This window comes from Bubalus bubalis, chromosome 5, assembly GCF_019923935.1.
Source record: "Bubalus bubalis isolate 160015118507 breed Murrah chromosome 5, NDDB_SH_1, whole genome shotgun sequence".
Taxonomy (NCBI): Eukaryota; Metazoa; Chordata; class Mammalia; order Artiodactyla; family Bovidae; genus Bubalus; species Bubalus bubalis.
Genome location: NC_059161.1, coordinates 114,637,005 through 114,662,891, shown reverse-complemented (window position 1 = coordinate 114,662,891; position 25,887 = coordinate 114,637,005). Strand labels below are relative to the sequence as shown.

Sequence of the window (25,887 nt, the reverse complement as noted above, 5' to 3'; positions counted from 1 at the left end):
CGGAAAGCAGGCATTAACAATGCAGATGAGTAGTATGCTTCCTAGTGAGCTCCATGCCAGGAGGGGTAATATATGCTAGGAGGAGAGCCAAGGCCTCAAAGAGCAGCCTAATAACTTATTCTGGGATCACCTACCAGTTTTAATGACACACATCTTTCCTTAAGACCTGAGTGTAGCTGGGTTTTCTGTATACACATTGCACATAATCCTCTAAACTCCGAGATGCTCTTGTCCACTATCAATGTCCTGGAAGGACTTCAATCATGCAAAGGGGAGAACTGGGGCTGGGCTTACAATTGTCTTCAATTACAGAGTTTGTCTCTTGAACACCGAGGGTGTGAGCCGTCAGGATGGGTCAGGCTGCCGCACAAGTCACACAGATCCCTCCACTTGGTTGCCGGGTGCACGGATGACGCGGCCGACTCACACCCCTGCCGGCCCTAGCGCTTCTCAGGAGGTGCAGCTGGGCTGTTCCCAAAGGCTGAATCAGCCCATGTAGGCTGCTTGAGATGAAAGGAGTTGTTGGAGCAGAAAAGAAAGCAGAAAAGAACATGAGATTCCAGGTGCGAGGAAAACAGGTGGGGCAAGAAGAGAGGCAGAGATAAGATGAAGTGAGACATTATATATTCATAACATGTGAACATCCTACCCTTGGGGAGATGGTCAACCTTTTTTTTATTTTTGCAGGGCTGACTCCCCCAGCTCTAGATATCTGGAGTCCTAGAGAGTGGGGCCATCATCTTTCTCTTCCATGAGTCAGCTTAGTAGCTAGTTCAGTATTTGTGGGTGAATAAGTGGATTGAACTTAAGAGCTAGTGAATCAGAGAAATAATAGCAGGGGTTTGATTTTTGTGTGAATCTACGCCTGTCTACAGTTTGGTGGGGACGATTCATTCATCTGTAAGGCATTGCTAGTGACCGGTATATCCTTTGAGATATTAGAAGGCCAACCCAGACTGAAATGGGAACAGGAAAAGGAGGTGAGCTCCTTTATAGTTCATATCAGCAGATTTCTATGGAATGCTTGACTTGATGCCATGGTAGGGAGGCCCTAGCAGCTATGCCTTGCTTGGGTATATCATAACATACACGAAGACACATAAAATGAGGATGGGTTAGAGGACTCAGCACATTGCTTCTGCGGCTGGATCATCCATTCAGACACCGGCTCCTCGACCCTTCTGCTGTGTGACTGGTATCTAATAATGCCTGTCTCACCTATTTCATAGGATTTGGGGGTATTGTGAAACGTCCCCAAGATTAGGTTGGAAGGTAGGTCGGTTAAGGTGGCAGACATGGAACACATTGCCTTGAAAGGAGGGAGTTTATCCCTTGGTGTTCCCCAGAGGAGGAGGCATGCCACGCCATGCAGGGTCGCTTGGGGAAGCACCGGGAAGCAGAAAGAACAAGGAGAAGGTCAGGTCCAGAGGCTTTATGGTGGTTTCCAGGTGAAGGAATGGACAAGGCAGGGGAGGCGAGCTTAATCGAATATAGGGTTGGATTGTTTGAATAATTGTGACAGCCTCAGACTCTCCCTGTATCCTCTCGTTGTCCAGTACCTGGCCCTGGGGTGACTCAGGGCAGGGGAAGCACTGCCTTGGTGACAGTTGGGTAGAGAAGGTGGTTAGGGTTGTTGGTTCTTAATGGGTTGGTTTGCGTATGAATGGCAGGTTGAAGGCTAGTCCTTTGCTATCTCTAGAAATAGCTAGCCCTGGAGAGTCCAGAATTAGAAAGCCTCCAAGATGTCAAAGCATCATAAAATACAGAATTTAAAAAAAAAAAAAAACTCAAAACATGATTAATACAGGGTGACAATTAATAAGACAATTGCCAAAGGACTTGGCACCATGGAAGCACTTAGTAATCATAAATTATGATTATATACCAAAATTCTCATTTTCCTATGGTGACAACTTGGGGCATGTAAAAAAAAAATACAAATGAGAGGATTTAATTGCCCCATGGGCCAATCTAAGCTTTGATTCAGGTCTTACAGACATCTAGATATTTAGGGTGATTTTTAATAGAAAATGTAAATTGAACCCAGTGCCGTTTAATAGCTTCAGAGAACTTAAAGCAGGGAGGTGACATGATGTGATGAACTTTAAGATATCACTTTGTCATGAAGAGAAGGGGTTTCAAGGACACAACATGAAATCGGGAGTAGAAGAGGGAAGAGATGACGTTGGTGACCATGGTGAACAGGGTGATGGAGAAACAGGGAAAGATAAGGAGCATGCTGTGGAAGCACTGTGGCCAAGGCTCCCTGAGAGTCTAGACGTTGAGACTGAGAAAATAAAAAGGTGGGGGTTGAGTTTGAAGTGGCACAATGTCTGGTGATGGGGATGAATCCAGAAGAAATAGGTTTAGGGAGGCAGAAGTTGGAAGAGTGAGTAAAATGCTGTATGAGACAGTAGGATGGAGCCATGAGCTGGCAGCACGAAGAAAGAAGCTGAAGTCACAATGGAGCCCGAGGACACTGCTGTCCCAGTTAGGCCCCCTGTTACAGGGGAAAGGGTAATAAAGGTCTCTCTTCATCTGCTCTGTGTGGGTAGGGTAGGGGGAGTATGTGATCCATGGAAACTTCACCTCAAATCTAGAGGCCCCTCTGCTTTTGTTTGTAAATTAGAAATAAATCCCATCAGTTTAAACTTCAGAACCTACGCTGTTCTAAAGTTTAGTGATTCCACTGTTTTCACGTTGTCTCAATGTATTTCCTCTGCTTGCTCACATCTCAGCTTCTGTCTAGATTCTAAGACTGTTAGGGGGTGCGACTGTGAATTATATCAGTTTGGTTTTAAGAAAATGCTGTTCACTTACCCTTAATGAAGCCGACGGGGAGTCAGGGGCAGGTTTAAGTCTTTTTCTTCTGTAACCTATCGGCTGTGATGTAGGTCAGTCAAAAGCCTTTGTTTTACCAGGTGGTAGGTCAGAACGTAGGCACCTGAATCCAGCCTCTAAAATCTACTTCTGGGTGATTTTACATAATACCCTTAACTTTGGTCACCCTGAGCTTCCCTACCTGTAAATCCAGGCAATGATAGTAATGATTGTGTACGGTATTTGTGAGTGTTAAATGAAATACTGAATATAAAGCAGTCGGTTCCCTGCCTTGCCATCAGGAAGCACCCATCAATATTCATCCTCGTTATCTATAGAAAGAGACGTAATTCCCCCGTCATCATTTTTTTTTTTTCTCTGAAGTGGCTCTGGGGGCAGATACGCTGTACAGAGCAGGGCAGACAAATCTCCAAGTTGTTCAGAGGTTGCGTGTGTGTGATGTGGGAAACTGAACAGGTCTCTCTCTAATTTTAAAGAGCCGATTTTAGAACTAGAAGTCACCTAAGGATCAAAGTGGTTATTACTATGATTTCCTTGTACCATGGAGAGTCTGCCTAGCTGAGGATAGCTATGGGGAACTCTGCATCCAGCAGAAATATCTGAATTTATCTAATGAAATTTGTATCCAGTTGTAAAAGCAATTTCAAACTGTGTGTTATTCATAAATAAGGAAAACTTACAGCTTGTGTTTATCTGAGAGAAGATTGTACCCAGCTGCTCTGTGTGTGCCTTAGGAAGAAAGAAAGAAAGAAGTGAGAACATGATGCATATTTATATTCCAGAAACCAACCTAAATCAGGAGGACCCAATGGGGCAGGATGATTGAGGAGGCGTGGAGGCTGAGCCAGAGGACACTGGCTGTCTCGGACCCTCAGGACATGTGGGTATCCTAAACTAGAGATATTCACTAGTAAACAGAGAGGTCAGAACCAAAAACGAACTGAACCAAAAGCCTTCTGTTTTTTAGGTTCAAGGAAATTTCCAAGAAATGGAAACATACCAGAATGTAATGCTTTGGATGAGACACAAGTTCTGTTCAAAATAAAACTCAAAGCAATTCCTTATAATAACTGCCTTCATGGCCAGTGTTAGATGGGAACGAAGAATTTCATTTCCCTTTGTCTTTTTGCTCCCTTGATAACTGAGGCAAATGTATGTGCTTTTTAATTGAGGTATAACTGACCTATAAAGCTATAGTAATCTCAGGTGTAAAACATGATGATTAGATATTTGGATTTGTTGCACAATGATCACCACAGTAAGTCTGGTTGACACCCAACCCTACATAGTTACCATATTTTTGACTTCCTTGGTGGCTCAGACAGTAAAGTGTCTTGCTTACAATGCGGGAGATGTGGGTTCGATCCCTGGGTTGGGAAGATTCTCTGGAGAAGGAAATGGCAACCCACTCCAGTACTCTTGCCTGGAAAATCCCATGGACAAAGGAACGTGGTGGGCTACAGTCCACGGGGTCGCAAAGAGTTGGACATGACTGAGCGACTTCACTTTCTTTCACTTTCCCTTGTGATGAGGACTTTAGAGGCAAAGAGATTTCAGTGGTTTTCCTGGTCCACTGCTGACCCGAGGCCAGAATTCAGGTCAGTGGAGTCTCACTCTGCCCCCCTCCTTCCATCATCAACCACATCACAACCTCTCTCAGGTCCCATGTGCTCAGGCCAGTGAGAAGAATCAGCAGTGGACAGGAATTAACCTCCATGTTGCACATCCCAGCTCTGCCTCCTGTAACTGTGATTGGGGGCACACCGCTCATCCTCTCTAAGTCTGTGTTCTCATCTGTAAACAGGGTTATCAGGACCTTCTTGGCAGGGCTGCTCTGAGAATGAGGACAGCTCAGCCTGCTGTCTGCCATCAATGACCATAAAACTCCTCTTCTCTTGATGCCAAAATGACTGAAACTGACCAAGACGAATGAAACAGCAATAGAAACAAAACGTGAAGCACACAAGATTCACTTTGTGAAAAGATATAGAGGATATATTCCCCAAGACCAAAGGAGTGATCTACTGATGAATTACAATCCAGTTGCTATAATACTGGCTTCCTTGCCCTACATTCTTCCTTCAAAGTATCTGACACATGTGGGTCCGTGTAACTAACTCTCTCTCTCATCAGGATCACAGGGTCCCTGAGAGCAGGTGTTTCTTCTGCTCATCCCTGATTCCTCTGCAGTGGACTGGAGCCTGGAATGGCATAAATACCAGCAAATATTTGTTGCATGAGAGAACTGATGTCCACTTCCCATGGTCTGTGGAATGTCAGTAAAGCCGACAGCTGAGGATCCACCTGCATCCCCACTGTGATGCTTCTTCCTGTTCTCATCCCCTCCCTGGCCCCCAAACTCCTCAATGGTGGGACATCACAAGGCATCAACCACACTGAACGTCTCCTTCTAGAAAGGCTGGAGCCTCCTGCAAAGAGACCAGTTTCCAAGAGCCATACAATAAAGTCAGCCTTGTTAGTTTATAGTCACATCGCATAGAGTTCTATAAATCAAATCACATAAGCCATAGTATTGAGACCTACACGCCGTAAAGATTTTTAAATACTCAATAGGCGTTATTACAGTCTCACCAACCACCCCCTGCTAACCCGAGTCTCATTATAGCTTCCAAGGTGACCGGTAGAAATTGGATCATTCCACCTGAGAACCAGGGTGGGTAAGAGAATCTGAACCTGCCACCCAGGGCCGTGGGCGGCAGGCCTCTGAGCCCCAGCTTACTAGTTAGGCAGGCAACTGTACTTTTTCTTCCTTTGAAGAACTGAACAAGCTGTACATGAGACCCCAGAAGAGGGCTCAGCACTGGGTTCCTGTGCTCTGATGCTCCACCTGCTCCCTGTCCCCCTTCTTGCTAAAATGAATCTGAGCCCCCAAGGTCTTAGAGAGGATCTAGAACTTGCCTCTTACATTATATGCTGACTACTTACAATCTTATCTCATTAGCCACGCTTTGAAAAAATATGTTGTTCATTTATTTAGTTGACTAATTCATTTATTTTTTTTTCCTGACCAATTGTGTTAGTTGACCAATCATGTCCAACTCCGGCAACCCCATGGACTGTAGCCCACCAGGTTCCTCTGTCCATGGCAAGAATACTGTGGTGGGTTGCTATTTCCTCCTCCAGGGGATCTTCCCCACCCAGAGATTGAACCTGGATCTTCTTCATTGCAGGCAGATCCTTTACCATCTGAGTCACCAGGGAAGACCCTACTTATTGAAAAATATTGCTGGGTCAGGGCATACAGAACACAGGATATAGTATCTGCAGGAGTTTATAGTCTAGTAGGCAAGTGAATCAGATATTGTAATACAGTATGGTAAGATTTAAAGTAAAAATATGCAGGGATGTTACACATCTAAGAGTCGGACCATCTAAATTAGATGATGGTTCTTGGAAAACTATTCAAAGGAAGTGACTTTTAAGTGCACTCTGAAAGACTGAGAGGGATTTAGTCTGTCCCTAGATTTTTAATGTTGACAACTGAGTGGACGATATGACCAATCACAGTGAAACGGGAAGGGTAGTGGATCCTGAGTGAAGGAGGATAAATGGTAAATGCTGACGATAAGGTGCCAGTGAAACATCCAAGGAGAGCTTTCTGTTGGCATTTGGACATTTAGGTTTTGAGCCTGCGTACATGCGTGCTAAGTCGCTTCAGTGTGTCCAACTTTTCATGATTCTATGGACTCTAGCCTGCCAGGCGTCTTTGTCCATGAGGTTCTCCAGGCAAGAATACTGGAGTGGGTTGCCATGACCTCCTCCAGGGGAGCTTCCCAACCCAGGGATCCAACCCACCTCTCTTACGTCTCCTGCATTGGCAGGGTTCTTCACCCAAAGGTCATAATGTTTTGAGCTGTGGATTTTGGAATCATCTTTGTTTATGGGGAGATGGAGCCTTGGGTCCTGAGGCAGTTGTTCAGCAGGAGCATCATCGGGAGGGGAATGAAGCATTATGTGGGAGGTCTGGGCAACACAGGCCCTGAAGGGGTAGAAGGAGGTCTCCTGAGTGAGTGTGCACACTGGCCAGAAAAACAGAAGGGAAATCAGGGATCAGTGACCTCCTGGACTACAAAGAAGAGAGTGGTTAAAAGTGTGATGCTGGAGAATTCAGGCCACTGAAGGATGGCCCGCCATGCATGTGGCCTGCATGGTGGGGACAAAGGTGGCTTCGGCAGAAGTGGTTTCCCCATGAGGGCAGCAGAAGTTGGGTGTTGAGCTGAGGAATGATGGAGAGAGCGGGTGGGAGCTGTGACTTATGAGACGGGGAAAGGCAAAGGGAGGCTCTAACTGCATGGACATGAGGGAGGCTGGCGTTGGGTTTTACTTTATTCCCTCTATAGCCTGATAGCCCTTGGTACTGATATATGGTATCTGAAGACAAGAGTCCCTGGACCTGTCAGAGACCTGTGTGGGCTAATCACAGTATTTTGTGTGAGGCTGATGATTAATGAGTATATGTCAGATGCATTGCTTCAGGTCAGATGTTCCATCTGTGGACTTGCTCAGGGACAGACCAACCAACCAATATTCCAGCATTTAAAAGAGAAATACAGTGGCCATCATCAACAGCAGCAGCATCACCATTGTGATCGTCACCACCATCATCCTCCCATCATCGTCACCATCAAAACCAGCGCCACCTCCACCAGCATCCTGCTGTGTGCCAGACGCTAGGGTACCTGCCTCACAGGTACCCCGTCCTGTCCTCCTTTTAACATCTCTGGGAGAAAGGTATCGCTATGATTAGATTAAGAAACCAACACAGGGAGAAGAAAGGTTGTTCCTCGTCATTTCTAGGAACCCACAGTACAAAATGTTAAGCCTTTTCCTGTCCCCATCACGGTTCACTGCGGTCCCAATAGCAGCCATAACAGTTCCTGGCAAATAGCACCTTTTCAATAAAATATTTATTCAATTAATAATAAAAACCAGTTATGTACCTCCATTTCATAGCCTCCAATTTCCCAGACATTAGAGCTATTCAAGATGCACATTCCAAGTATTAGATAATTGAAGACATTTGTCTTCATTTGGACATTGGATGATATTTTATTGGTAGCAATTTAGCTTGAGATGGAGCAGAAGAATCAGGCTAGTTGAATGTATGGCAGTCCAGATGCCCTGTGCCCACATGCCGCTGATGCTGGACCATGCTGCTAGTTGTATATCCTGGAGGAAGTTCCTCATGGTGGGAAAGCAGGGCTGGGCCCTTGGTTAGCACTCAGTGTGGACAGACTCCAGAGAGTAGTATTCTATTTGCAGCGTGACCTCACAGCGGGAGACATACTTGTGATGGGCATGATCACGTTGTGGAGTCTCTCATCAAATGTTATTACATCACAGAGTCCAGCTCTGATTCCTTTGTTTGTGCACGTTCTCAAGCTCTCACACGGGCACTTGTGTTCTGGTCACATTTTAAAATGTCCTTTTTATGGTGGGTTTTGGCTGAAAAAGTTTGAGGTACGTTGGCCTGAACAGTCTCTAAAATTCTGCTGGCCTCCCAGCAGAATCACCACAACCACACTGGTATCCAAGACTTGTCTCTGGGTTAGTCCTCATCACTAATGTCCCCCAACCTCTAATACCTCTCTCTGGGGAGGTAGAAAGGGATGTGGGAAGAAGAGATACTTAGGGCAAAGCTTTATTATAGGAGGTAAAAATGAACCCAGCGCTGTCTAATCTCCCACCTAGTAACCTCAAGCGTTCTTTAAAAATGGAATGCAGTGACTGCCTGTAGTATGTTTCAGGAAGGAACTTCACCCCCAGATGCACTATCATGTGGCAAGACTCCAGTTATCAATTAAGGCATGGGAATAGGGTAACAGGTGTCTGTCTTGCCCCTAAAACAGAACATAATCCCAATGCTTGGACCTCTTACTTCTATTAGGAAGATTGAACTACTCGGTATAGGACACCAGAGAGAGAGAGAGTTTAGAACTTGCTACTTCTATTGCTGCTATGAAAAATAATATTTAAGAACACAATAATAATAGTAACAGTAACAATAATAACTGAATGCACACAGCGTATCTGAGTCTAAATTAAATGACTTATAACATAACTGCATCAGCCTGCCCAACAGTCTTAATCTCATAGATGGAAAACTGAGGCTCAGAGAGGGTAACATTTGCATAAGATCAGAGTGTCAGGAATGGAGATCTCGCTCTAAAGGCTCAGGTATTTCCTTCTAGCATGGGAACATCAGAAATCTGGTGCTTTCGGCATCAGAGTCCCCTCATGCAAAGCCGGGAATCCCACGTGTGTGAAAAGCACAACTGTTGTGCAAGCAGGAAGCCAGAGCAAGGCCAGCAGCAGGGCTGAGGACAGCAGGGCTGAAAAGGGGAACGGGGTGCAGGCAAGGCAGGACCCTGGGAACGCACAGGCCGCCTCGCTTGGCGCAGGGTAAAGCAAGACTGTGAAATAAAGCTGCATCTTCTGCTCTATTTTCCACCCTATCCCTCCCCCTCTCCATCTGTCTGTCTCTTCCCTTTTCTCCCCCCCTCTGTCTCTTCTCCCCTTGCAAATCTTCATCTGCTAATTTCCATCCAACACGTTTATGAATTAATTCCAGCACTTCTTTATTTCTGTGTCAAGATAGGCTGTTTCCTAACCTCCCCCACCCCCTGGTAAAGTGTGCATTTTGTCCCACAGGCTGTTTTTCTGATAACTCCTGGACTGAGTCACTTACTCTGACATCCACTGAGGGTCCACAGAGATGAGAGGCCAGGTCTAAAACTGGGCAACCTATTTGTCAGGCAGTGGGGCTGAGAGACACTGAGGCTGAGGACTCTGGGGCTCTGGGAGAAACAGGAGAAATCAATAAACAAACTCCCCAGATGCTGAAACAGGGCTAAAGTGACTGTCTTCTGCGAGAGGCAGGGTCTGTCGGAAACGAACCTCACCATCCTCATTTTAATGAGAGCCAACTGATGGTGCTGGGCAAGGGCTTCTAAAAATAGGTTTCTTGGAAATGTAGAAACAGAGACAGACGCAAACAGAATGCCAAGCTATAGCCTGGTGTCTTTTCAGCTGACATACCTATGCTTCTAGGCATGATGAAACTATTGAAGAAGAGATTCTGAGATCTTCATAACTTAAATCAATCAAGAATAAGTGCATTTTAAAGACAAGCAACGTAAAGAGATGGGTTGTTCTAAGAGCAAGAGAAAGAAACGGTATATAAAGGGCCAGACCTGCTGGCTTGTAAATATGTGTTTGATAGACAGACTGGTTGATTGGTGGACGGATGGATGCATTTAAGGGGGAAGGAGCCATGAGGATGCTATTTGCAGACTTGGCAAGGAGAAGACAGCCAGCACCAGGAACAGGAATACAAGGAAGTCCAGCACACAAATATGCCCCAAGGATAGCAGTTACAAGCACACACAGGGGCTAGTGCAAAGGGATTGGACAGGACAGAGCTTCAGGCTTTGCAAAAGTGACTTCCACTCTCCTGCCTTTGAGGTCCTCACCTGGAAACTAAGTCACTGAACCAGATGATTTGCAAATTCCATTCCAGAGGGAACAGCCTACATATCCATGTCTACTGTGGAAACAGGGGCCTTTCCATTCGCATCTCTCTTTGCTTCAGCCAGAGCTGCTTTTCTATCCAAAGCACCCTCCTCGGCACATCCAACTCCCAAGCTCACCTCGATGCCCAGCTCATGTGTCACCTTCTCTGAGTAAATCCCCAGTTTCCCAGCATAAGCGCTCTCCACTCCTCAGCCCGTCCTCAATAGCTCCTTCCTGTCTTCTTCTTGTGGTGCGTTTGGCCCAGGTTAGTCCAGGGCACTTTCTCTTTTCTACGTGTTGGAGAATCAGTCTGCCTCCATCCTTAGCATCAAGCGCAAAGCTTAGCAGAAGTAGGTGCTCAATACACATGTGCTAAATGTGTGGCTGTGACGCTTTCCGCAGAAGGACCGACTTCACAGCAGCTTCTGTGTTTAACGGGGTGAATGCCGCAGCGCTGCACAGCAGGCGCCTGAGGACGCTTCCTGATGAATCATCCCAGGAAGAAAACCCGAGAAGAGGGAAGCCAAGCACAGAAACTAGCTCAATTATCATCCCCAATCCAGGCCTGGGTTCCCCCTGCCTGCACGCCTTCCAGTGTCATGGTGAAGACAGCTTTTCCCAGACAAAGGAGTGAGCCTGCAACTCACGTCTCTTTGCAATTAGCAAGCGCCCGCATGGTAAACAGGCTCATTTTGCTCGTACATCAGCAGTTTGCCTAATCAGTGATTTCTACTCAGAGCTGGAGGAAAAGATTTCGAGTCTGGACCATGGTGTGAGTGAATGGAAGATGGTGGTTCACAGGAAAACCCTGACTATTATTCTTATGTGTGTCATAGAGGGGGCACCACACTGAGCGAAGGATGTGGTCATTTGTTTCTTTACAGATACCCTTTTCATGGGTAAATTTGTCTTTAACATGACTTTTCACACTGGCTCTTGGCTTGGGCCCTTGCACTTGTATGGTTCTGACTTTAAAGACAGCCCACATTCCAGACAAGGTCCTGCCAACAACTTGGGAGCTACTATTTAGATCCAGCCACAGGCAATCAGGCTTCCCAGGTGTTGCTAGTGGTAAGAACCCACCTGCCAGTACTGGAGACATAAGAGACAGGTTCAACCTTGGGTTAGGAAGATCCCCTGCAGAAGGGCGTGGCAACCCACTCCAGTATTCTTGCCTGGAGAATCCCGTGGACAGAAGAGCCTGGTGGGCTACAGTCCACAGGGTCTCGAAGAGTTGGACACGACTGAACGGCTTAGCATGCACCAAAAAGCATGCAACTGCATTCCATTTTGAGGCTCTGCCTTATTTTGTGCTATATTTAATCTTTAAATTGGGGGTGCTCCACCAACTTACCTTTTCACTTCAGCACCTGTGACCTCAGAGCATCATGCCCCCCACCAGCGTGTCTGCTCCATGTGGATGAGAAACAAAGACAGACTGTTTTATCTGCCAGACAGACCCGCACCTGCTCGGCAGAGCGCCTGGAGATCCATGAATGTGGATGTGCGGCCGTGGCACTTGATCCGGCCCCCGGCCCCGAGCACAGGACCTTGGCGGGGCGTTACCCACCCACACTCAGGACTGCACAGGCATGACATGGCAGTTTCAGGGTCCTTGGGACGGCAATCACTGTGTCCTAGAATTCTGGACTAGGCAGGGGTCTTAGACATTGTGCTCACTTGTAGATAATGCTAGGAGCCTGTGTGCGACCCCTGGCTGGGGGTTCCCAGGTTGTTTGGGAATTTTCCATGGACATGAGTATCACTACATCAGACGTCCTTACATTATCAACAGGCAGCTCCTGCTGTTAGGATGTGTCCTTCTTATGTCCATTCATCCCATTTCTAACCCAGCAGGAGAGAAATGGGAGGCAGGAGAGGATGCCAAGGTCAAGGTTATCAGTAATTATTACTTCTTCTTCTTATGGTAATGACAACATTATTACCAACTGTCGCCATGGTTGTTGTTGCTGTTTCATCATTATTTATTATTATTTTCCACCTCGGCATTGCCCCCTGCTAACTCCAGGGCTACCAGCTGTGTCTTGACCCCTCTGGCTCTACACACCCACACCTGAGTTAGTTCCCCACCGGCTGTGGGTTCAGGCCAATGAATGTACAGGGCAGGATTGGGGCTGAGCCCATCCTGCCAGCAGCAGTTTTAGGGGAGGGAGGCACTAAGAGGCTGGCGAGATCTTCCTGCACTGAGCCCAGAGGGCAAGACACATGCACACAGCAGTGAGAGGTCCAGCCCAGGAACCCCCGACACCCACCACAGATGAGGATGAAGAAACAGGAAACACAGGCAGAAGGAAAGACCCTTTTGTGCACAGACCTTGTCTGAATAACACTGACTCCAAACACATGTGGAAATATAACTTGAACAAGAAGAGAATCACCAGAAACACCCAGATTCCCTGTCTCCTTCAACAGAGAGATGTTTGGACAGGAGCGCAGCAGACATGGGTGTGACATTATGGGTGGAGCATGGACTTGGAATCCTTCAGACTGGGTCCACTGCATGGCCCCACAGCTGAGCAAGGGTAGCCACGTCTCCCAGTGCCTCAGCCCAGGGCTCTGGTCTGGAAGTGGAGGGTAATCAGAGCACCTGTCCATCTGGAGGTGGGGGAATGATGTCAAGAGACAGCCCGTGGAACGACAGGGTCTCCGTAAAGAGCATAGCTTTCCCTTCCCCACCTCTAGCTCTTCTCGCACACTCTGTCCCCCTCTCTTCTCCTGCCTTATGCCCATCAGTACTTTCAAAGATCAAACCAACTCCCATTCTTCCATGGTGTCACCATCCTCATGGGGTCCCTGGGGCCACCCCAGAAGACACTGTGCATATCACAGTTAGCATGGACATCACGTGACATGACCATCTGCTAGGAGGACTCAACGGCCCCGTCTCTGAAGGCCAGAGAGAAAGGTGTTCTCCGGCCATCGTGGCAAGAAGAAGGAGGCTTGACGAGGCTGTGTGGTTTGCTGGGAGCTGCACAGCCCAACCAGTGGATCCGCACTCATGCCAAGGTACTCCCAACCCCTGCTTTCTTTATGGCAACATGCTCTGTTTCTCATTCTCCTTTCTCAAGGGTGGTGTTGTTCTTACCTGCCTAAATTGTTGGTTCAGGACATGACCATCCCTATGCCCTTCTGTCTCTCGTGCTGCTCAGACGTGGCTGGCAGCCCCGGAAAGGGGAGATAACCAGAGTTCAAATGTGGACCCTGTGACTGGGAGAGTTCCTGATTCTCATCAGCCCCCTTTTCCTCACCTGGAAAGACTAGCCATCCAACCTGATAGGGTTGCTATTAGGATTAAGTTCATTGATCCTCGTTAAGCACTTCATGCATTTTAATACCCAAGACTGCAGTGGATGCAGAGATGAGATGCCCCTGTTCACCTTCAGGGGATGCTCACTGGTCCATAGCTGTCAGATGACGGCTTCAGCACTCTCCTCATTCCCAAGGCGGGGAAATCCCTCCCCAGTGGGGTCCCTCACTGTTCTTCCTGGGGAATCCCTCCACAGGACAGCCTGTCTCCAATGACTGACCAAGGTCCCAAGTGAAGGCCGGGTCATTACCACCCAATAAGAGAAGACGCTGACAGGGCTCTCACACCCTGACCTCTGACCCTCCTGTTCCTGCCCCCACAGTTGTCGATTCCAAGGAAATTCCCTAATAAGCATCTCATGCCCCAAACACCACCTCAGAGACCCCAGCTTAGGACAGACATGATTATTATTGTCATCAAGCCCTTTGGCAGCTTTTCCCAGCCTCTGTTTACTGAAGTGTAATGAAATTAAAAGATGCTTGCTTCTTGGAAGAAAAGCTGTGACCAACTTAGACAGCATATTAAATAGCAGAGACATTACTTTGCCTACAAAGGTTCATCTAGTCAAAGCTAAGGTTTTTCCAATAGTCATGTATGGATGTGAGAGTTGGACCATAAAGAAAGCTGAGTGCCAAAAATTGATGCTTTTGAACTGTGGTGCTTAAGAAGACTCTTGAGAGTCCCTTGGACTGCAAGGAGACACAACCAGTCAATCCTAAAGGAAATCAGTCCTGAATATTCATTGGAAGGACTGATGCTGAAGCTGAAGCTCCAATACTTTGGCCACCTGATGCCAAGAGCTGACTCATTGGAAAAGACCCTGATGCTGGAAAAGATTGAAGGCAGGAGGAGAAGTGGACAACAGAGGATGAGATGGTTGGATGGCATCACTGACTTGATGGACATGAGTTTGAGCATGGTCCGGAGTTGGTAATGGACAGGGAAGCCTGGTGTGCTGCAGTCCATGGGGTTGCAAAGAGTCAGACATGACTGAACGACTGAATTGAACTGAAACTTGTTTCACAGGACTATTGTGAATATTTTTTAAAATGATGTGTGTGGATCCCTGGAAGAGCACCCCACATCTGGAACAGGGCTGACACAGCCATGGCCCCTTAGCAGAGAGCTCTGTGCATACTTGACAGTCCACTGACCTTTAAGTCAGAGAGAGCCCAGGGCAGCAGCACTGATGCTCTGAGAGAGGGAGCACATGTCTTCCAGGCTCTCTAGATGCCAGAAGACGACTCAGCATCACAGGGATCACTTGCTCTTAATGCCACACCGACAGCAGCCTCCTTGCTCTCAGTGTCCCAAGTGATGCACTGAGATTTGTAAAGATGCTGAAACTGTTTCACATGCATGGGTTTCATATCTTTACCACATTTTATTATGGAATGTGATATGTGATAATATAGTAATCAATAAATAATAATCATATGATAGTGGCTAAAATGTCTGCTTTTTAAAAAACTATTATTACTATACCCTCATCCACAAAACAGTGTTCTAAATTCTCCCTAAAAGTTTTTGTGAAAAGAGGAAGCACAGAAATAAATGAATGAAGATGAATCGTTGGGCTAGAAAAGGTCCTCGGTTTGGGTGACAGGTGTCAAGTGTGTCTATCCATTTCATCATGGCCAGAACCCTAACCCCATGCGCTCAAAGCCAGAGCAATCATCACACCGGAGAATCCTACCTCCCGGCGTGCACGCCTACCCAAACTTCATCCCACCGAACCTGACAGCTTTTCACGACACGCCTCAACCCTTCTGCCTCCCCCTGGTAGAAAAGCAGCATCTTCAAGGTCTGCTCACCTTCACAAGGAAAGGGAAAGACAGAAACTCCATCAGACCTCACGCACAGCCTCAGCTGATGCTGAGCTCTCCTGATGGAAAGGACCCCACAGCCACCGCTGGAGATGGAGCAGCCGAGCAAAACCCGGGCAGCGTCAACCGCACAGCTCGGTCAACATGCAGCATGCAGCTTGAGTCATAAACTGGAAACTGAAGAAGTTGAGGGAAGGAGTGAGACAGAAGACAGGCTTCCAAGACAGTGAGCGAGCCTGTCGTCAACAGGGGGAGAGAGAGAGAATAGGAAGCATTCTTTCCTCAGTGGTCAAGGCTAACGATGCTGTCAGGCAGGAGAGCAGAGGCAGTCACAGCAGGAGCTGGTTTTAAAAGAGCTGAGCAGGTTGTTTGAGGCACCTTGAGTCTGAATTGTCTTCAACAGGAGAAAAGTGAAGACAGAGAGGTCGTCTGGAGATGCCAAGGATTAGAACTGGTGGCTGATGAATTTTAAAGTGCAGGGAGAGGAGACATAAGATGGGGATGTGAGTCTGTGCTTCATATATACTTGTGTTTCCATTTAAGTGTATTCATCAATTGTAATAAATGGTCAAGACAAGAGGAAATCTCTAAACAGCAACCATGGAGATCACCAGGATTTTACTAGTATCAAGAAATGCTCACACCAAAAAGCTTTATGTTCTCAAAATACTGTCCAAATTCATGATAAAGAAAATCCATGTGTTAGTTATTCTATGTCATCACCTTTCCTCTCCACTAGGAGCAGAAATTGTTACTGTCCCACCTGCAAATGTATCATTTCAGTGTGATCTAGATGGTTTCCTGTTTCTAGTTTCAGCCTCTCTGCGCCTGAGGGCCTTTGTAAGCTGGCAGAAAGTCATTCCCACAGTGCAGATAGCAGGTCAAAAGTGCCAAGGGCAACTTTCAATCAGTAATTGACAGAAATGACCATGGAAATTAACCAGCTCCTAATCTTTGTTGGAATGATCCACAAGCACATACTCCACACCATCTCCCAGGGTTCAGTTACCCTCTGGTAGCTGTCTATTTTATCTTAGTTATCTAAGGTGTTGGCATACAATTGCTAATAATGTTCTCTTACAATTCTTATTTCTGTGAGGCCATTGGTTATGCCCTGTTTTTATTTCTGCTTTTAGTAATTTGAATATTCTCTACTTTTGTATTGTTTAGTCTACCTAAAGTTTTGTTAATTTTGTCACTATTTTCAAAGAACCATCTTTTAGTTTCATTGATTTTCTCTGTTATTTATAATTCTTTTTTTCACTGACTTTGAGCATAATATTATTTTTTGTCTGCTTGCTAGAGGTTTAGTTTACTGTCCTTTCCCATTGTCTTAACGTAGAAGGTTAAGATTTTTGATTTGACATTTTTCCTCTTCTTAAATGGGGCATCTGTGGTGGCTCAGCTGGTAAAGAATCTGCCTGAAATGCGGGAGACCTGGGTTCGATCCTGAGTTGGGAAGATCCCCTGGAGGAGGGCATGGCAACCCACTCCAGTATTCTTGCCTGGAGAATACCATGGACAGAGGAGCCTAGTGGGCTACAGTCCATGGGGTCACAAAGAGTCGGACATGACTGAGCGACTAAGCACACACACTCTTTTTTAAAAAAGGGTATACACCTCTATATTCATCTCTAAGCAGTGTGTTAGCTGCATCTGTATTTTTCTTGGTTGTGTCTTCATATTATTGATTGTTCTTTTCATTTCATTATGGTTGGATGCCGCACTTTGTATATTGATCCTTTAAAAGTTGTGGAGGCTTGCTTTATAGCTTAGTGTGTGATCTATCCTGGAGAATGTTCTGTTTATATTTGAGAGTAATCTACTCCTCTATGACTGAACTGGCTGGTCCATAGACACCTGTTGGTTCTCACTGGTTTACATGTCTTTTCTTTCTTTGTGGATCTTCTGCCGAGTTTTGTCTCTATTATTGAAATTGGGTTATGAAGTTTCCAACTATTATTGTTGAATTATTCATTTCTCATCAATTATGTCAGTGTTTGCTTCATGTATTTTATGACTCTTGTTAGATGCATATGTATTTATAATTTTTATATCTTCCTGATGGATTGGCCCTTTATCATTATAAAACCTCCCTCAATCCATAATATTGTTTTTGCCTGTTTGTTTTCTTTCAAAGTCTATTTTGTGGTATAGCCAGTCTAGCTTTTTTTTTTATTCCTGTTGGCATTGTGCATCTTTTCCATGTTTTTATCTACATTACATTTGTTTCTAATGTGTGTGTAGTTGGATCTTGTTTTTTTATGTTTTCAGTCAATCTTTGTCCTTTGATTGGTTTGTTTAATCTACTCACATTTAAGTTATTATTGCTATATTCAGACTTACTTTTTGTTTTTTATATCTCTCATGTCTTTTTTGTTTTTCCATTTTGCCTTTAGTGCTTTCCTTTTGGCACTCATGGCTCTTTACAATAAGAACCCAACCCTCTCTCCCCATATATTAAACATTTTATTTTTAATGACATCATTTTTCCCATGTGCATCCTATAAACAAACCCTCACTTCCAACATCACACACAGCTCCCAAACATGCTTCTTCCCCTGTTGTTTCCCCTCCTCCGGATAATCTTACTATTCCTCTCTATGAGAGGCCAGAACTGAGCCCAAAGTGGGGATGAAGCAGCCTCTTCCAGGAGTAGGAAGCAGTTGCTGCTTCCATCTCTTTATAATAAGAATAGAATATTTCTATGTGTCTTCACCTGTAACTTCTCACTTAGACATGGAATGGCCCCTCTGTGGCACTTTCAGTGGCTGAGGGCTTCCCCCTTTGTGACCGTGTGGAGGTGACAGGTGAAGTGTGAAGATGCTTGGATATGGAGACTCCAGGGAGGCCGGGTGCCCTGCAGTCCCTGCTGAGGACACGTTCTCCCTGTCCCTGCCTCTCACTCTCCCCACCTCCAAGTGTACTCTCCGTCCTCCCAACTTTACCCTCCATCCTCCCACCTCTAAAGCACACCCATAGGATGCTCTTGGTGATACAGGAGATAAGAATCCACCTGCTAAGGTAGGAGACATGGGTTCTATTCCTGGTCCGGGAAGATGCCACATGCCATGGATCAACTAAGCCTGTGAATCACAACTGCTGGGCCTGTGCTGTAGAGCCCGGGAGCCATGGAGCCTGCGTGTCCTAGAGCCAGGGCTCCACCACAAGAGAAGCCACTGTAGCGAGAATATACATAACCAGACTAGAGAGTAGCCCCCTCTCACCATAACTAGAGAAAGCCTGCATGCAGAATGAAGACCCAGCACCATCACAAATAAATAATTAATCACAAAAATTGAAGCACACCCATAGGGGACTCACTATCTAGCCCTAAATCTGGATTTGCAGGATCCTAAATCCACCAAATCTTGCCAGCTCCAACTCAGCCCCACACCCTGTGTGTGACCTCCTATACGTCTCCTAGAACCACCATGCGGCCACCACGGGTCCTCTTCTTCTCTGTCAACGTTATCATGGAGGCACTTGCTTTTTCTGGGGCTCAAGGGCCCAAGTACTTGCTGTTCCAGGTGCCCAGCATCATAGAAGGAGCAGGCCCATGGTGCTGGTCCCCAGGCAGGCCTGGTGTGGATTCCTGCTCAAGACAGCTTCCCTAAGGCAGTAGTTCCTGGCAGAGGCAGTTTTCCAATTTTGGTGTCTTTGGGAATGGGGGCAGCTTCTTGTGTGTAAAACAGAACCTGTTGGCAGCCCCCACCCCCCAGTTCTGTGGTGTGACTTGCTGAGCATTCAACCCATTTTGCCATCCCTCCCCATGGCATTTCATGTCCCACACTGAGCACCTCTGAGCAAACCAGTTGCAGAATTTTCTGCTCTCTGCAGGTGGAACCTGCCTGATGCAAGGGCCAGCCACCTACCAAGGTCATCCATCTGAAAGGTACCGGCCACATGCAACTCACCAGGTCCTATTCATCACCAGGGGAATGCCCCCCTGTGACATGTCAGGCACAAAGCTCCAGTATTCGTTTTCTGGTGCATCTCTGTGTGTACATTTTATTAAAGCCATCGTTTGTCATGGTAAACAGCTGTTGCCACACAAAGAGAAACTATCAGATGATACGGCATTTGGGAATGGCGACACTTTCCTCCTGGTGTCTTTTTCCTCTCTTTCTCTCCATCCTCTCTCAGGTATTGCTGTGGCGGCCATGGGCAGCCCGGCAGACAAGAGGCTCTGTTTGCCAATGAAGGGAAACAGGAGGAGGAACAAGCCTGTCCATGTTGTCACTCATCTCTGAGATCTTTGTGGAAACCATGGCCTCCACTGGCTCTGCTCGAGGCGCCAAGTACTCATGTCACAGGCCGGAGGTTAGTCACTTTGTACGTAGTAACTTTATTGATGGGAAAGAGTGCCTTTCTCTCCCCAGGGCTGCCGCCACCTCGAACCAGGATCGGGGCATCTGAGTGTCCCAGATCTAAGGAGAGCCTCGCCTGGCCCACGCCAGCACTGGCCCCTCAGCTGTCCCTCTGCCCTGGGCGGTGCCAGTGAGGATGAATGTTTTGTGTTTGCTGCTTGTTTGTTTTTAATCAGCTTGCCCACTTGTGCCAGCGTCTACCTTGGCAACCACTGTCCACTCCTGGAGGAGGCCTCTTCATCCCCACTTTGGGCTCAGTTCTGGCTTAGACTTGAACACAAATGCTGTCCCCATTCTCAGGGACTTGATGCATTTTGTGAGTGATACCAGCCTGGCTCTGAGCAGGTGGGCCTTGTCAAGAAACAGAATCGCTCCATCTCCCCCAAATCACTAGCTTAAATACCCCTACTTTTATCAAATGACCCCCTCTCCTGCCAGGTGTCATCCAAGTAGCATCTTTTTGGCCACTTTGGGGCCCTCACCCCGGGCTCCTCTCTTTCTCAGCAAAGACCTCTAGTCTGTTCACTTTCCCCGGAACTAACTTGGATTTCATGGCCTGTTGTTCCACTTGGCCCAATGCCTTAAACTCCCTCACTCATCACTCTTTCGGTCACAAACTCATCACCAAACCCCTGGAAGTCTGAAAGAACCCAGCTTCCTCTGAGCCTTGGCTGAGAAGAGCAGCACAGCTCAGGGCACAACAGGGCAGGCTGCTTTCTCATCAACTCACACTCACCGAAGTCAAGGGACCTCCACTCTGCCCTCCCCGTTCTCTGCTACTCATTCCACCGCTCCCCATGGTGTCTTCCCACCCTCTCTGATCATCTCCATCCTTGGAGTCCCACTCATATCCTCTGCTGTCAGCACATGGACCCTCTACCTTAGAGACGGTGAGGACCACTGGTGGGACCCCTCTCACCTTCACTTCCCAGGCACGTCCGGGCTCTCTTGCCCTCCAGTGGCAAAGTAGTGTCCCTCTTGTGTTTTGCCCTGTAGCTCCACCCACGCTTTCGATCCATCCCTCTTGGTTTCTCAGGCAAATAATCCTAATGAACACTCTCTGAATTTATTGTACATTCAGTCTCATCACCTAAAGGTTGTCTTCTCCATTGGCTTTTAGATACATGAAAAGTTAAAAAAAAATTACTCTAGCCTTTTTTTGGCTTTTTCTCTATCACTGTTGCCCCATTATAGACAAGCATCTCTAGGAGTTTTCCAATCACGCTTCTTCTCACCTGTCATCTCCCAGCCGCGTCTCTGCACACTCTAACCTCTCCATCAGACAGTTTCTCCTGTGGTTGTAGGGAACCTCCAGAACACCATTTCCACTGGATACTCTTAAACATTCATCTTCTTGACAGCTCTGCATCTTTCAACACTTTCTCCTCCTGCACACCCTATTTTCCTTGATTTCCTTCCTTCCTCTAAGTCAGCTCCTCCTTTTTTTTTCATTGCAAGTTCGTCTTCTTTGAAGGTTGGAGGTCTTCAAGGCCGTCTTATGGGCTCTATATTTCCTCCAGAGCCTATGGCTTCAGAGATTACTTATATGAACGTAACTCACTAGTTGGTTTCTTAAGCCTACGCTCCCTTACTATCTGCGTCTCTGTCTCTCTGAACATTGCTTCTAGGACTCATCTGTTCATTCTCTCAACAGTGACGAGCACCCAGTAGGACGCAGATGCTGTTTTACTTATTGTTAATACAGAAGTGGATGAGATACACAATGGCATTGCCACATTAAGCCCAGTGCGGTGTGCAGGACAATAAACAAAAGAACAAATATAGTGATAGCAGGTGATAAGTACTCCAAAGAAAACTGAAGCCAGGTAAGACAATAACAAGGGGTGGAAATCCGATTTTAAAATGTGCGCTTATGGAAATCTCTGATGAAAATATATTTGATCAAAAACTTAAAAGCGAGGAGATGAACCACATGATGCTTTGGAGGAAAACAATTTCAGGCAGAGAAAAAAGCAAGAACAAAGACAACCAGTGGGAGCATATGAGGTATATATATAGGATATAAACTCATCATAACAATGAAACATGTATGGGTCCCTTGATTTACTCAACGTCTCCAGCTTGGATGTTCACCCAGGTTTTTGGGCAAGAAACCAGTTTCCACAACCAATCCATTACTAAGCCCTCTAACATTCCCTGAAATCTCTCTTCTCTTCTACCTGGTGACGGGTGGAAGACAAGAGACTCTCTCCCTCTGGCTCTGCTTCCCTGACTCCAGGATCTGCACAAACACAGGAGGCTTGACTTCCAGGCTGTGTCCTCTCCTGGATTCCCCATCAGATTGCACGTAAGCCAGCCCTGACCAGCTATCTCCACGGATGTAAGAGTCAGGGAGACTGACAACTTGCCTAGCATAAGGTGTTGCTGATCTGGCCATGGGAAAGTAAGTACTGGGAGATAAATCCTATTGTGAACATCACAGCAAATGAGGGAAAAGGTGCCAACAATTTCCAGCTGATTTATACGGAGCTGCTTTTCTGCTCTGCGCTTACATGGGGTGGATGAGTGCTAGACTTAGGTGTCAGGCTGGGTAGAAGGTGGGGGCAGGGGTCTCACATTCAGAATATGGGATTTGATGATGTCTCAGTATCCATTCTCTCAGTAAAGTGGTGTTCATGAGGAGAGCTATGTCTTCCATCAAGAATGCCTCCTATAAAAGGTAGACGGTCATTGATTAATCCCTAACAGTTGATGTGGTCGATGCCAGGCCACCTCTGATTGGTGTTTATTTCCTTCCTGGAGGCCAAGGATGAGGTTAGTACACAGAGTAACAGACAGCTCCAAATTCCTATCAGGTGTTCAAGTTGATTTGCAGGAAAATGGGATGATGGTTTTATAATAGCTAATAGAGTTTCTGATTTAATGCAGCTGCTAGAAATTAGCAAGGACTCCATTGAAAGCTTCCCAGTCACTTATAATAACAGGATAATAAATCATCCCCAGCACTTTCTGGCATTTATGATTCTATTAGAAACAGAAGACCTGGTTCAGCTACTCTTCTCAGTTTATTTTTCATTTATTTATTAAATCACCTTTTAAAGTTCAAGGGAAAAAAATACATTGTTCTCACTTTGCTGCCAAATGTATGAGTGAGTGTCCCCATGGAATTCCTTACTGCAAAAGGGATTAGGGAGAGAAGAGGCAGCATCTTTAGAAGAAGCCCTCTAAACTTTTTGAAATTTTCATTGTTTTGGGAACAGTGTCATGCATCACAGAAAGAGCTAAATGTGGGATGTGAAGACCCTGGTTCCAAACGCGTGCTCTTCTGCAACCTGCCTGGTTGACACTGGACTGACCTTTCAGTGTCTAAGGGTTTTCATTGCCCCCTGATTTGTAGAAGCAGGATCACCATCTCTTCACTTTATCTATTTGCATGGTAGTTGGTGTGTCTGCTAAGTCACTTCAGTCGTGTCCGACTCTGTGTGACCCCATAGATGGCAGCCCACCAGGCTCCCCCGTCCCTGGGATTCTCCAGGCAAGAACACTGGAGTGGGTTGCCATTTCCTTCTCCAATGCATGAAAGTGAAAAGTGAAAGTGAAGTCGCTCAGTCGTGTCCAACTCTTAGCGACCCCATGGACTGCAGCCCACCAGGCTCCTCCGTCCATGGGATTTTCCAGGCAAGAGTACTGGAGTGGGGTGCCATTGCCTTCTCTGAAGCTGGTGTGTCTAATAAAACAATAAATGTGAAAGTGCTTTGTAAATTGTCAGGCTCAATGGGTGTTAGTTATTTCCATTTATGTAGAGCTTTTTTTTTTTTTTTTTGCTGGCTGGAAACACTTATCCAAAGTAGGAAGCGTTCATTGATAAGGTATTTACAGCTGTTTGTTCTCCCTGGGCTCCTAAGGAAGAACTTTCTCTGCTGGATCTCTGAACCAAATTCTCCACTGTGTCAATAACAACGAAATGATACCCCCAAAATATCAGAGTCTGGACCTGAGCCAGCTCCCTGCTAAATTTAGCTCATAGACAGCCATCTATTCATCTGCATGTCCCAAATCACGAGAAATCACATGTCACTCTCATGAAACATGAAGTCACACATTCGCACGCTTGTGGCCATATTTTTTCATATTCTTATAAATACACTTTGGCAGAACCTGTGCCATCTAGTTCTTGAACTGTAAATATATAAAGGAGATGCTTAGGAGCTATGAGAACTTCTGTACCCAGAACTGGCAGACAGAATTATCTAGAACATGTGTAGGAATCTTCAGTGACCTACCTGATCTATGAACATGGTGAAACAGGAAGCCGTTTCAATATATTTAATTCAGTTCAAAGAAGTATTCATTAAGCTGTCTCTGTAGTGCATAGTGCTATAGTGCATAGACAGAAATATGTACTCTATGGTTCCTTGCCCTAGAGGAGCTTATTATCTCGTTGGAGAGATGATGCACCCAGGAAGTCACTGGAGGAATCATGAGATTCTATATGGCTGATTAAGAGTTGAAATAGAGGATTTCCCTGGTGGTCCAGTGGTTAAGAATCTGCCTGTCACTTCAGGGGACACAGGCTCCACCCCTTGTCCAGGAAGATCCCACATGTCATAGAGCAGCAAAGCCCATGGACCACAGTTACTGAAGCCTATGGATGCTAGAGCCCGGGCTCTGCAACAAGAGAAGCCCCTGTATGAGAAGCCCCTGCACCATGACTAGAGAGTGGTCGCCACTCGCCTCAACCAGAGAAAACCCACACGCAGCAATGAAGACCCAGCACGGCCAAAATCATTTTAAAAAAGAAAATCTTAAAAACATAGTTGAAATGGACCCAGGTACCCGTGGGAATCTTGGCAGAAGACGTGGGAGCTGAGCTGAGCCACAGAAGCTTGATGGACATGGGGGAAACTCAGGGAGGAGAGAAGGGGTGGATGCTAGGGGCAGAAACATGTGCCGGATGCAGGACACACAACTGGGGCTCCCAGCTGATCTTGGCAGGTAGAGACACCACACTCACAGCAGATGTAGTACAAAGAAGTGTCAGCAGTTGATGAAAAATGGGTGGTGAGGTAGGAGATGAACGTAGAGAAATAGTTTGGGCCAGGACTGGGAAGGCTTTAAAAGAACAAGACCTTTAACTTCTAATAAGCTAGAAGCCACTCTAGTTTTTAAGAAAGCAGGGGCAGGCATGTCAGATTTGGGTTAAAATAGTCAGGCTGCCATCATAGTGGAGAGAAGGCATCGATAGCATGGAGATCAAACAGGGGACTTTTGCAATTGAAATGATGAGAGGTAAACTAAACCCTCTGTAAAACCGGGGTGGTCATGTGCAAAATCACGGTTGTGTCCTTCCTGCAGTCGTGTCCTTTACTTAGCTCATCATGTGAGTGGCGCCCCTTGGAGGTGTGAAGGTATTAACAAAAGATATTTCTGGGATGGGATTGACAAGGCTTATAAATAAGGAGATTTTGGGGGTGAGGGAGAAGGACTCAGTCCTTGAACCTCTGCTCTCACCTGGAGAACTTACGTGGTCCCCTGGCTTTAAGTCTTATTTCCAGACTAACGACTCGAGGTACACATTTACATCTTTCTTTGAATCCCAGAACTGAAGCTTCTTCTGCTCACTTACCCTCTCAATTCAGATTTCCAGTAAACAACTCAAATTTTCTCCCATTTCAAACTTGCCTCTCCCACGTTTCACATCTCAGTAAATGTCAACTTGATCTTTTCAACTGCTCAGAATCAAAATTCTGGATTCATGCTTGGTTCCCATCCTTTTATATCTCACACCCTATCCATCAGCAAGTAGTGCCAGATCTACTTTCCAAATGCGTTCAGAATCCCATCCTCTCTGCCCACCTCCACGGACGCCAGCCCACACTAAACCACCTTCATCTCCCTGCTAGGTCGCTATGAATCCTCTGGGTGGTCCCCCAGCTTTGGCATGGTCTGCCACACATCAGATGCTTGGGACAGCAGTGAGGCTTTCACAGCTCTGCCCCAGACCCTCCACTCTGAGAGCCTCACGTGG

At 46.4% G+C, this 25,887-nt stretch overlaps 1 protein-coding gene across 3 annotated transcripts in view; it reads right to left on the bottom strand.

The window, feature by feature from the left end:
• The window catches only part of OPCML (opioid binding protein/cell adhesion molecule like), a 1,072,271-nt gene that overhangs the window by 543,989 nt on the left and 502,395 nt on the right, over positions 1-25,887 (bottom strand). The window lies entirely within an intron of this gene.